Below are 13,822 nucleotides of genomic sequence, written 5' to 3'. Positions count from 1 at the left end.
CACAGGAAAGTCCTGCATTAAAACAGGTTAAGCCCCTAGTAAAAGACTCCCTTTGTTTGTAGCTGAGGTAATGGAGGGGATGCCCGAGATCACAAGGAACGGGAGTGAGATTTGAACCCTGGCTCTCGAGTCGTAGCACACTTTTCTAACCACGTACAAGCACTGGGAGTTAAGTGACCTCACCACATTCTTAATTACAGTGCTAAATGACCAAGTTTTCAGTAATTGTGATGCTCTAGGCGACTGCTAGCTTGTGTGCAGGTATTGATAGCTGAGATCTCATTAATCCTCAGCTGGTGCAGAGGGAGGTGAGACACAAAATGTAGAATTGCACAGGCATTTCTGGCTTTAACACATCCACAACTATGTTTATACTCGTGCACTTTAACGTGTACACGGTACGTACGAATGCACATAAGCGCAGGACTACAATGAACGCTAAAGAGTAGGCACTAAGGATTTGCATTGCATAACCCATTACAGAGCAATCAGGTGCTTAAATAGCAGCGTGACCGCTTTTGCCTGCTCTGAGAAGCGTACATATTTGCCCCTAAATGCAGCAGTTGTATGCAAAACTGACTGACCTAGTCGAAACCCCACCCATGTTAACGTCCCCTTTTCAGATGTGCACTGTAGAAGTTACATGCTAAATTTATAGCGCCTCACACAGTTATGTGCACAACTGCTGATAAGTATCAGCCATTGGTCCATAGCACCACTTAAGCAATTACATGAAGGGCATAAGTGATGGTATTCTAGAACTATGTGTACAGTTTATAGAATGAGGAGATCAGCGCATATCTCCATACATCAAGTGAATGCTTATCTCTTGCAAGGAATCCAGGAATAATTAGGTCATGTGGATAGTCCAGAGTCTACAAACCAGATTCACTGGAAGGCTGTCATCTAAGAAAGGAAACTGATGCATTCTCCTCAAAACACACTTTAGAGATTGCAATTACAAATAAAATCCCTAATCGTTTGCAGATGGGCTGAGGAAAAGAATCCATCTTGGGCACAGTGAGCTCTGCTGAGTGTCTAGACAAGCCTGGAAGGGAAGTTTTGCAGAGCTGGCTGGGGGAAGTGTAGGCCGGTGCTGGCTGCAGATGTGTGGGATTACACCAACCCAATAACTCACACTTAAATAGAGAGTACTGCAGGATTAAACGGCTCCAGACCAGCTTGTCGAACCTGTCTGAGACACAGCCCGGGAGAGTTTAGGAACATTTGTTCATGCCTTTTGTTCACTTTGACCCTTTGAAGAGAGTGTAACTGCTGAAAACTAGCCAAAAAGACATTTTTTTACAATTTACCTTTAGTTCTGTGCATTCAAGGAGATTAATATGGCAGCTGAGTACTTTACCTAAAGACCATCTAAAGCTCAGACCATTTACAAGAATTTTTCTAGAGACAGAGTAGGAGAAAACCTTTGTCCAATCTGACCTATTATTTATTTATTAGGATTTATTTACCACCTTTTTTGAAAGTTTTGTGGGCGAGTACGTTTTTACTGAGTTGTAAAGCTTGACATGCAGTAGCGAAGGTCCTTAATACCTTGTACAACATAAAGATTCACACTGAAGACTGAAAAAGCTTATAAAATGGAAAATATTTGAAACCCTGATAGACTGTGAGACAGGGCAGAGTAAATTCCGCCTTGAGAATTGAAAACTTGTGTAGAAGTCTAAGCCCTGCACAATGATAAACCCCCAGCGTGCATCCTGCCAAGCCAGTGGTGCACTGCAAACGTTTTGTGAACAGGCAGAGACATTGGATGTCTTCAACAATTCACTGACTGTGGGAGAAAAAGCTTAGGGACTCTCAATCTTCCAATGAAATGCAGATGATGGATACTGTAAACTAGAAAGAGACTACTACTACTACTACTACTATTTAGCATTTCTATAGCGCTACAAGGCATACGCAGCGCTGTACAAACATAGAAGAAAGACAGTCCCTGCTCAAAGAGCTTACAATCTAATAGACAAAAAAATAAATAAAGTAAGCAAATCAAATCAATTAATGTGAACGGGAAGGAAGAGAGGAGGGTAGGTGGAGGCGAGTGGTTACAAGTGGTTACGAGTCAAAAGCAATGTTAAAGAGGTGGGTTTTCAGTCTAGATTTAAAGGTGGCCAAGGATGGGGCAAGACGTAGGGGCTCAGGAAGTTTATTCCAGGCGTAGGGTGCAGCGAGACAGAAGGCGCGAAGTCTGGAGTTGGCAGTAGTGGAGAAGGGAACAGATAAGAAGGATTTATCCATGGAGCGGAGTGCACGGGAAGGGGTGTAGGGAAGGACGAGTGTGGAGAGATACTGGGGAGCAGCAGAGTGAGTACATTTATAGGTTAGTAGGAGAAGTTTGAACAGGATGCGAAAACGGATAGGGAGCCAGTGAAGGGTCTTGAGGAGAGGGGTAGTATGAGTAAAGCGACCCTGGCGGAAGATGAGACGGGCAGCAGAGTTTTGAACTGACTGGAGAGGGGAGAGGTGACTAAGTGGGAGGCCAGCAAGAAGCAGATTGCAGTAGTCTAAACGAGAGGTGACAAGGGTGTGGATGAGGGTTTTGGTAGAGTGCTCGGAAAGAAAGGGGCGGATTTTACGGATGTTGTAAAGAAAGAAACGACAGGTCTTGGCGGTCTGCTGGATATGAGCAGAGAAGGAGAGAGAAGAGTCAAAGATGACCCCAAGGTTTCGAGCTGAGGAGACAGGGAGAATGAGAGAGCCATCAACAGAAATAGAAAACGGGGGGAGCGGGGAGGTGGGTTTGGGGGGGAAAATGAGAAGCTCGGTTTTGGTCATATTTAATTTCAGGTGGCGTTGAGACATCCAGGCAGCAATGTCAGACAAGCACGCTGAAACTTTGGTTTGGATGCAAGGTGAGATATCAGGGGTAGAAAGGTAGATTTGGGAGTCATCAGCATAGAGGTGGTAGGAAAAGCCATGGGATGAGATTAATGAACCAAGGGAAGAAGTGTAGATAGAAAAGAGGAGGGGACCAAGAACAGAACCCTGGGGTACGCCGACAGGCAGAGGGATAGAAGTAGAAGAGGATCCACCAGAGTGAACACTAAAGGTGCGGAGGGAGAGGTAGGAAGAGAACCAGGAAAGGACAGAGCCCTGGAATCCAAGTGAGGACAGGGTATCGAGAAGTATGCTGTGATCGACAGTGTCAAAAGCAGCGGAAAGATCAAGAAGAATGAGGATGGAATATTGACCTCTGGATTTAGCCAGTAATAGGTCATTGGAGACTTTAGTAAGCGCAGTTTCGGTTGAGTGGAGAGGGCGAAAACCAGATTGTAATGGGTCAAGAATAGCATGTGAGGAGAGAAAATCAAGGCAGCGGCGGTGAACAGCACGCTCAAGTAATTTGGAGAGAAAAGGAAGGAGGGAGATGGGTCGGTAATTAGAGGGACAAGTAGGGTCAAGTGAAGGCTTCTTAAGGAGAGGTGTGACCACAGCATGTTTAAAGGCAGCAGGGACAGTCGCAGTGGAAAGTGAGAGGTTGAGAATGTGACAGATAAAAGGAATAAGAGTAGGAGAGATGGCATTAAGAAGGTGGGTGGGAATGGGATCAGAGGAACAGGTGGTACATTTTGAGGAAGAAAGGAGAAGTGTAGTTTCCTCAATAGTAACTTCAGGAAAGGAGGAAAGGGAATGAGGGGAAGGAGAGAGAGGGGAACGGACTAGTGGAGGGAGAGCTGGTGAGGTAGAGAAAGCAAGGTTTATCTTTTGAACCTTGTTGTGAAAGAATTCAGCAAGGGTCTGAGGAGATAGTGAAGGGGGAGTTGGGGGAGGGGGCACCTTGAGGAGAGAGTTCAATGTGGTGAAGAGAAGTCGAGGATTAGAGCCAAGAGAGTTGGTCAGTTGGATATAATAATCCTGTTTGGCACGTAAAAGAGCAGATTGGAAGGAGGTCAGCATGAACTTAAAGTGTAAGAAATCGGCAAGGGCCCGAGATTTCCGCCAGAGGCGTTCGGCGGAGCGGGTACAGGAACGTAGGTAGCGGATATTAGAAGTCAGCCAAGGTTGGGGTTTTGTACGCCTTACAGGGCGGGTCACCAAAGGTGCAAGAGTGTCTAAGGCAGAGGATAGAGTATTGTTGTAAGAAGAAACAGCCTCGTTGACAGACGTGGATGGTGCCACAGTAGAGAGGAGGTTTGAAACATGGGAGAATAGAGATGAAGGGTCAATGTCGTGAAGATTCCTAGATAAATTAGATAGGATAGGACGGGACTGGGAGGGAGGAGATTTAAGTGTGAAAGTTATAAGATGGTGATCAGAGAGGGGAAGATCGGAGGCAAGGAAACTAGAGGGTGAACAGTTGGAGGAGAAGATGAGATCTAGACAGTGACCATTTTGATGAGTGGGGGAGGTGGAGCATAGTTGGAGATTAAAGGACGACGTTAAAGCGAGTAACTTGGAAATATAAGAGTTGGAAGGATCATTAGCAGGAATATTAAAGTCACCAAGGATGAGAGAGGGGGAGGAAGGATCATGGAAGAAGGCAAGCCAGGCATCAAAGTCACTGAGAAAGGATGAAAGGGACTTATCAGGGGGACGATAAATGACCGCTATTCGAAGAGGCAGAGGAGAGAAAAGGCGGATAGAGTGGACTTCAAAGGAGGAAAACAGTGAGATTGAGGTGGAAGAAGGGGTTGAAATCTGGAGGAGGGAGAGAGAAGTAGTCCAACACCGCCCCCACGGCCAGCAGGGCGAGGAGTATGTGAAAATAGATGACCGCCATGGCACAGGGCTGCGACTGAAGCAGAGTCATCAGGGCAGAGCCAGGTTTCTGTTATGGCGAGCAGATGGAGGTGACGCGAGATAAAGAGGTCCTGGATATAGGGGAGTTTGTTACAGATAGAGCGGGCATTCCATAGGGCGCAAGAGAAGGGCAGAGAAGAGGAGGGGAGTAGAGGAATAGAGATGAGGTTAGAGAGGTCGCGGTGAGATCTGTAGAGTTTGGATAATAGTTGGTGAGGAGGGCCAGGATTGGGATTGATGTCACCAGCTGAGAGTAAGAGAAGGAGTAAAGAGAGCGGAGGAGAGTAGGAGAGGTGTGGCCACGAAGGCGTCGAAGGCGAGAGGTATTTAGGTGGAATGGGGAAGGCAAAATGGAGGGAAGAAAGAGACGGAGATTAAAAGCCAAAAATGAGGAAGAGGGTAGGAGAGAAGGTGAGGTGATGAAGTCAATGGATGGGAAGTGAGTTCCTGTAGCGGAGAGAGGTAGGGGGTGAGGGAAAAGATTAGGAAGGGACAGAGCTAGGAAGAGAATGTGAATAGGGGCCATAAACGATTAAGGTACTTTAGCAACTGGAAAAAGATTAGATACAAAGAGAAAAAATGCCCCGCGCGCCGTTAGGCGCGCGGCACCTAGAGCGGAGGCCCTGAGTGGATCGGGGTGGACCTGGGTGTCACCCCGGAGAAGGCTGTAAGGATATGCAGATGAGCTGCAAGTCCTCCACAGCACCTGAAAGGCAGCCAGTGGTAGAGGTGGGTACCTCTCAGCTGAGGAAAGGCTTACCAGGGGTTAGGCCGAAGCCAGCATTCCTCCCCCTGAGGGTCGCCTGATCCTAGCCAAAAAGCACCTGGGAACTCTGGGCACTTGGAGAGAAGGCCCTGGGAAGGTCGGGGTGGAACTGGAGTCACCCCGGATACAGCTGTGAGGAAATGCAGAAGGGCTGCAAGTCCTCCACAGCACCTGGTGGGAGCGCTGGGCACCTAGAGCGGAGGCCCTGAGTGGATCGGGGTGGACCTGGGTGTCACCCCGGAGAAGGCTGTAAGGATATGCAGATGAGCTGCAAGTCCTCCACAGCACCTGAAAGGCAGCCGGTGGTAGAGGTGGGTACCTCTCAGCTGAGGAAAGGCTTACCAGGGGTTAGGCCGAAGCCAGCATTCCTCCCCCTGAGGGTCGCCTGATCCTAGCCAAAAGAGGGAAAAAGAGAAAAAGTGCAATTCCATTACAGAGTAAAGCACTGAAAGAAAAGTTTATAATGATAACAGAAACAAAGGGCCACTAGTAAATTAACCAGAACCTGAGCCTCCACATGATGTGCTAAGGAAAGGATTGAGGAAAAACCATGCTCTGTTTTGCATGAGGAGAGAATGAGGCAGTGCTAGACCTTCCTTATCCCTGGTGGTCTCTACCACAGGTCCCACCCTCTTCACCCTGTGCTATGGAAACAAAGAAAGAAGTGCAATATGTACAGTCAGTTTTTGTTTTCCCTTTCCTAGATGGAGAGCAGGGATGAGGCCCCCTTTGCTTCTTGGCTTGTTAGTGGCAGATTTTTAATTTAATTGGCATTTATAATCCGCTTAACCATCAAGTTCAAAGCAGAGAACAATCTCCGATTAGAAGGGAAAGGGAAATAGGACTTGATATTCCGCCTTTCTGAGGTTTTTGCAACTACATTCAAAGCGGTTTACATATATTCAGGTACTTATTTTTTGTACCAGGTACTGTGTTGCTTTATGTAGACATGAAAAGCCCCCCACATTTTAAATATCCCCAAAACTCACATATAGTCATCTCTAGGGCAGATGGTCTGGGGCCTGTTTGGCTGCCAGTTTCATTCCTAATCTCTCGGGCAACTGCCATAGTTGGTGAAGAAGGCCCTTCAGTTTGCAAATTTACAGGGGTTAGTAAACTGAAGCACATGAAAATAAAAACCCACTCCTTCAAGAGCACACCTACAGTTTGTGACGGTCAGGGCTTAGAAGTGAAATGGGGATATAGTGTGACCTCCTCAAAGACACACACAAAAGAGTCAGTGGCAGAGCTGTTCTCCTGTAGAGCCACAGCAAACCTCCAAACCTGCTGAAAACATTTACACCTTTCTGCTCAGAGACACTGATTTGCCATGTACTAGAAATGGTCTGAAAAATTCCAGGCATTCCCAAGACGGTGTACTCCATTTCCAGGGCATGTCACAATTCCAAACTCCCCCCCCCCCCCCCCCCCACACACACACACGCACATTTTTTTCTCTTTGGATGGGGGGGTGGTTATATCATGATGATAAGAAGCAGGACCCTGGTGGGGGGGGCAAACCCCATTTGAGAAGAGTCTCTGCATCTATCCCCCAATTGTGGAAAGTAGTTTAGTGGAAGCTTCACTCAAATTTATTCTGCCTTTACAACTTATATGGACCAGAGCAGAGCACAGGAAAATGTCCATAATAATCAAAGCAAAACAAATATAAAGAAAGATACTCTGGGAATGTGTTTGCTATGTGCCATCCCCCAGGGGAGCTTCAGGCACTTTCTTTATTTATCTTACATTTAAACCTCTTGGTAAAATCTCGGTAATGTTCTGAGGTCGGTGTAAGGGAATTAGGTACCTAGACAACCCTTCAGCCTTGCGCTCCCAATTAACTTGGATGGGTTCCTAACCTGTATCTCTGAGTTCTTGATAATTAAGCTCAGCAATCATGATGATCCCAGCACATTCCACCCCCCCCCCCCCCACACAGAATGAGTCTGCAAAAAAATGCATATTCAGACATTATACTTATCAGCATTAAACTTTGCTTTGCATATGCGTATGAAATGTGGAGAATTTCCGAAAGCTATTTGCCCCAGTAACTGGATTATTTGAAAATTGCCAGTTCTCCCTGAGTTAGTGTGGTGTGGTCCTATTGCTCTGTGCTGCCCCCTGGAAACTGCTTCCCTAGGCTATTGCCAAGTCTGCCTGCTGGTCAAACGACTGCAGCGTAGAGATCACAAGAGCAATCCTGGCAGTGAGATGTACAGCTTTCATTCCTTGTCAACATGACTGAGAGATTTTTCTTCTTGGGATATTTTTACATCCAGTTTTCTCCCCTCTACAGCATTCTGGAAAGAGGACACAAACTGGAGAGCCCCGGCACTTTGTGGAAAATTCACCCAACCTGTTCTCAGACTCTTCTCCATGTCCTGTGGCCATCCTAAGCTTACATCCAGTAAGTATATTCTACTACTGCAAACATGTAACTTCTACCAGGCCTAAACTGTGAGAAAAGACATGGAAAGTGAAGCCATCATTTCTTGTTCTATCTTCCAATGAACACCACTCCTGGAACAGGTAATAAGTAGAAAACAAAAGAGAGGAAAATAAGGTGACACCTTTTTTATTGGACTAACTTAATACTAACAGAATACAGCAATCACACAAGCAAGTCCGAAAGGGAAGAGTGACTCAGAAAGACAGGAAAGAGGTCTGTGAGCAGAAAAGGAGTCGGCCATGGAGGTCTAAAACACCTGGAAGAAGATCCGATTAAAAACAAATGTCATTTTTTAGTCGAAGTACACGCTGATATAGTTTTCTAAGGTTTCTTTTTCATTTCTGTGCTTTTTTATATACATAATCCTCCTCTGCCAAACATATTTTTCTGTTTTTGTATTCAACTTCTTTCCAAGGCTTTGCATGGTTTGTTGTATAAAGTGACTGGAATGGCCCAGGAGTTACATATCTTACATAGACACAAAAATCTACAGTAAACAGGCTTTAAATTCTCCAAGGGAGAGCTATTGCATGCAACTGCTTCTGTGAACCAGTTCTAAACCAGTCTGCCTATTTACTCTGTACTGGCTTTAGCAAATTTGAACACAGAGCAGATAGGACTCCGGACTCCAGTACCAGAAGGGTTTTACTACGCTGCCAGCTACTGCCCGGCACAACCGGAGACCCTGACATCCAGCTTGTTACCTACCTCTCTCGATGACTGTCCAGAAGGCGATGTTCACACCTGTTTTGAAGCGTGCACTTTTGGAATGGGGGAGGGGTTCAGTTCTTCTCTCCAGAATATAAATTGCCCACTGGGACTCTGTGCAGCCACTCTAGCTGTTTTAAACGGCGTGTGAGGGGGGGCCTCTGTCCTAATAGTCTGTTCAGTGTGGCTCATAAGCTGGAAATCCTTTTTCTTTTACCTTATATGAGCTGAACGAAGAGGCCAGGCAGCTGGAAGTCACATCTGTCAAACCTTCCAAAGGCTCCCATTGGTCAGGGCATGGTCATGTGACCCTCTCCTCCCCTGCCTTGACCTGTGATAATTCAGAAGAGTGTTGGTTTTACCCACTAAGGAAGGGACGTTTAACAATTTTCATATTTCTTCTAAATTTGGAGATTTCAGACAATAGTGGAGGCTCGGCTTGAGATGCCAGATGTCCATGTGGAAATCATTAAGTCTGAGAGAAGAGGGGTTGGGGTAGGGGAGGGGTTGGGAGGGAGGGAGGGAGGGAGGGATAGGGAGAGAGAGAGAGAGAGAGAGAGAGAGAGAGAAGGACCCTGTGACCACTGCCAGCTCCATGCCTGGGAACAGGACTGAAATCAGTGAAAGTTGTTTGTAATAATTTCCTTCCTCTGCTGTCCTCCTCCATGTGGGAAGGAGCTGTGCATCAAGAGTATGAGAACCACAGGCTGGAATGGAAAAAAAATGGAGCCTTGTAAGCCTTGAAACCCTCTGACCCCACCGAATAACTAAATCCTCTGGGGAATCTTAATGTTACATGTATTTAAGATTTCAAAAACATGTCAAAAATAAAATATGATTGAAGCCCCCCCCCCACCTCTCCTTCCTAGATCTAGGAAAAGGCTATGTGATTTGGGGGATCCCAGAGCTTGCCCCACAGGAACTGGAGCCCTTGGTCAGACTGCTCCTTAAAACACACAAAGTTTGTCCTATAACTACAACTTTCCAGTGGAAAAAGAACTTCATAAGCTTTAGAGAAGAAAAGTCCATTTTGTCAGATGCTAGTGTAAGATGCGCTCACAGCTTCTGTGCTGTTTTTGCTGTTCTACATACAAACCTGGCTACCACTTTGGAAAAAGCTATTTATGTTGTGAGACCGAGGATTCTGTAAACACTTCTTCTTAAATTCCTGGTAGGGCATCTGTCCCTGGTTTCCATCTGTACAGTCCACCTCTCCATTCAGATTTAAGTCATAAAAACAGAAAATGCTTTTGCTTCGTGGAGACTGGGCCATAGTGCACAGAAATATTTGCAAATCAGTGAAATGGCAGGATGAGTTCGTGAAGATTGCCTCACCAATCTATTACATTTCTTTGAAGGGGTGAACAAATGTGGATAAAGGTGAGCTGGTTGATAGTGTGTATCTGGATTTTCAGAAGGCGTTTGACAAAGTAACTCATGAAAGACTCCAGAGGGAATTGGAGAGTCATGGGATAGGAGGTAGTGTCCTATTGTGGATTAAAACTGGTTAAAAGATAGAAAACAGAGAGTAGGGTTAAATGGTCAGTATTCTCAATGGAGAAGGGTAGTTAGTGGGGTTCCCCAGGGGTCTGTGCTGGGACCGCTGTTTTTTGACATATTTATAAATGACCTAGAGATGGGAGTAACTAGTGAGGTAATTACATTTGCTGACAACACAGAGTTATTCAAAGTTGTTAAATCGTGGGAGGATTGTGAAAAATTACAAGAGGACCTTACGAGACTGGGAGAATGGGCGTCTAAATGGCAGATGATGTTTAATGTGAGCAAGTGCAAAGTGATGCATGTGAGAAAGAGGAACCCGAATTATAGTTACATCATGCAAGGTTCCACGTTAGGAGTCACCGACCAAGAAAGAGATCTAGGTGTTGTCGATGATGATACGTTGAAACCTTCTGCTCAGTGTGCTGCGGTGGCTAAGAAAGCAAATAGAATGTTAGGTATTATTAGGAAAGGAATGAAAAACAAAAATGAGGACGTTATAATGCCTTTGTATCGCTCCATGGTGCGACTTCACCTCGAATATTGTGTTCAATTCTGGTTGCCGCATCTCAAAAAAGATATAGTGGAATTAGAAAAGGTGCAGAGAAGGGTTACGAAAATGATAAAGGGGATGGGACACCAAAGTCTGCAGTCGCCTCTCCAGTACTATGTAAGCCACATTGAGCCTGCAAATAGGTGGGAAAATGTGGGTTACAAATAAATAAATAAATAAAGTGTTGATTTGGATAGCAGTGTTTTCCATAATTACCTACTATCTAAAGCAGCTGGGGCTCTTCAGCTTGGAGAAAAGGTGACTGAGGGGAGATATGATAGAGGTCTATAAAATAATGAGTTGAGTGGAATGGGTAGATGTGAAGCATCTGTTTACGCTTTCCAAAAATACTAGGACTAGGGGGCATGCGATGAAGCTACAAAGTAGTAAATTTAAAATGAATTGGAGAAAATTTTTCTTCACTCAATGTGTAATTCAACTCTGGATTTCGTTGCCAGAAAATGTGGTAAAGGCGGTTAGCTTAGCAGAGTTTAAAAAATGTTTGGACGGCTTCCTAAAGGAAAAGTCCATAGACCATTATTAAAATGGACTTGGGGAAAATCCACTGCCTATTTCTGGGATACAAAAAAGCAAAATAAATGGCTCAACCTTATCCCTAAATAATTTGTATGATTACACAACAATAGTTGGGCTAAGTAAATATATTGCAAAAAGAACCTTATTGACTATGGAGGTTATCTCATAACTCACCAAATGTCCACATGTGTCCACTATTGTTTGTGGCTCAGGGGACTGGATGTATCTATAATCATTGATTACCTCCAGCCAACCAGTAGTATCAGATAGTGCTTATACATATAGACAACCTAGGGTGCCTCATTATTTTATACTAATTGAATGTGGCCCCATGAAAGAGCACTAAAAACTTCAGATATACTACTGTTCAATTGGTTCAAAAATTAAACATTATTGCAATAGGTAGGCAAATAATGCACCAAGGTTACTTAACTTGCGGGCTCCAGACTTTGTCGTGTTATTTTCTAAAGCTGGAGCTTCCCGGGTTTCACCATACCATTGTGAAACCTTCCTAATAACTCCGATACCGTTGTACGTTGGGCGGAGTTATTAGGAAGGTTTCACAATGGTATGGTGAAACCCGGGAAGCTCCAGCTTTAGAAAATAACACGACAAAGTCTGGAGCCCGCAAGTTAAGTAACCTTGGTGCATTATTTGCCTACCTATTGCAATAATGTTTAATTTTTGAACCAATTGAACAGTAGTATATCTGAAGTTTTTAGTGCTCTTTCATGGGGCCACATTCAATTAGTATAAAATAATGAGGCACCCTAGGTTGTCTATATGTATAAGCACTATCTGATACTACTGGTTGGCTGGAGGTAATCAATGATTATAGATACATCCAGTCCCCTGAGCCACAAACAATAGTGGACACATGTGGACATTTGGTGAGTTATGAGATAACCTCCATAGTCAATAAGGTTCTTTTTGCAATATATTTACTTAGCCCAACTATTGTTGTGTATTTCTGGGATAAGCAGCATAAAATGTATTGTATGTTTTTGGGATCTTGCCAGGTATTTGTGACCTAGATTGGCCACTGTTAGAAACAGGATGCTGGGCTTGATGGACCTTTGGTCTGTCCTAATATGGCAATACTTATGTATTTATGTAATACTTATGTAAGAGAGCACATTACATGAGTGACCATGAAACACTGAGATGGACAAATATTTTCACTTATTATTATTATTATTTAAAACTTATAGCTCACTATATCCAACAATCATAGTGGGTTACAACATAACATACATAATGAAAATAATGTGATACGATATAAAACACAGTTTTTAAAATAATTGTAAAAGAACCAATACAGATCATCAAACTTACAAAAATGTAATATTATAATCTGTACTAAGCACTGTAGCAGTCATGCATATTTAAGAAAAATACAACATAAAACTTACAACGAGAGCAATTTCCACTATTAAAGCAGCTTTTTGTCTGTGCAAATGGGCTGTCAGAAAACTCCTCTCCCCCCCACCCCACCCAGTTTATTTACTTTGGACTCTTATAAAAATATGTGTACTAAAATCGTGTACCTCCTTTTACACAATCTACAGGTAGTTTGGACTAAACAGAAGCACATGTATTTTAAAAATACGTGGGTACACGCATAGACTACCCCCATCAATTTTTGCCTTTCTCAGAGCGTGTGGATTTGTGTGCTGTTGGGGGATGGTTCTGGAAGACTATTTTATAAAGGCACGTAGGCAGCTGTCCCCTCACTCTCTTACATTTTTTTTTGTGAACCATTAGATGGTAGATACTTATAGACAACAATGATATCCAAACCAACACTTTAGTTCTTCATGGGTCCATTTTTTCTTTAGTGGAGGAGTAGCCTAGTGGTTAGGGTGGCCTAGTGGTTAGGGTGGTGGACTTTGGTCCTGGGGAACTGAGGAACTGAGTTTGATTGCTGGAACAGGCAGCTCCTTGTGACTCTGGGCAAGTCACTTAACCCTCCATTGCCTGCCGCATTGAGCCTGCCATGAGTGGGGAAAGTGTGGGGTACAAATGTAACAAAAATAAAATTAATTAAAAACAACAAAATGAATTCTTATCAAAATTTTCAAATAAATTTGACTTGGCTGAAGCCGTAAATCACTTTCTCAGCGCACAGAGAACATCCTTCTGAAACATCTCTATTTTTCACTTCTGCTGCATTAGGGAAGTCATTCTTTCAAACTTACCTAACTTGTCTATTAGATTGTAAGCTCTTTGAGCAGGGACTGTCTTTCTTCTATGTTTGTGCAGCGCTGCGTACGCCTTGTAGCGCTATAGAAATGCTAAATATTAGTAGTAGTAGTAGTAGTACCTGATGCAGCAGAAGCGAAATATAGCGCTGTGTCGGAAGGATGTTATCTGTGCGCTGAGAAAGTGATTTATGGCTTCAGCTAAGTCAAATTTATTTGAAAATTTTGATAAGAATTCATTTTTTTTTCTTTAAATAAAAAATGGACCCTTGCAGATCAAAGAACGCATTGCTTTCAAAATCTGCACTGTAGTTCACAAAATAATCTACAGTGAAGCCCCGGGA

The 13,822-nt window shown here is 44.0% G+C and overlaps 1 long non-coding RNA gene across 1 annotated transcript in view; it reads right to left on the bottom strand.

The window, feature by feature from the left end:
• Nucleotides 1-8,900, bottom strand: part of LOC115476420 — a 35,666-nt gene extending 26,766 nt beyond the window's left edge. The window contains exon 1 of the long non-coding RNA XR_003943177.1: nt 8,688-8,900. This is a non-coding gene — a long non-coding RNA (uncharacterized LOC115476420). The remainder of the gene's footprint in view (nt 1-8,687) is intronic.
• Nucleotides 8,901-13,822: the final 4,922 nt, after the last annotated feature.

This window comes from Microcaecilia unicolor, chromosome 8 (assembly GCF_901765095.1).
Source record: "Microcaecilia unicolor chromosome 8, aMicUni1.1, whole genome shotgun sequence".
NCBI classification, from domain to species: Eukaryota; Metazoa; Chordata; class Amphibia; order Gymnophiona; family Siphonopidae; genus Microcaecilia; species Microcaecilia unicolor.
This window is presented reverse-complemented; position numbering and strand designations above follow the sequence as displayed.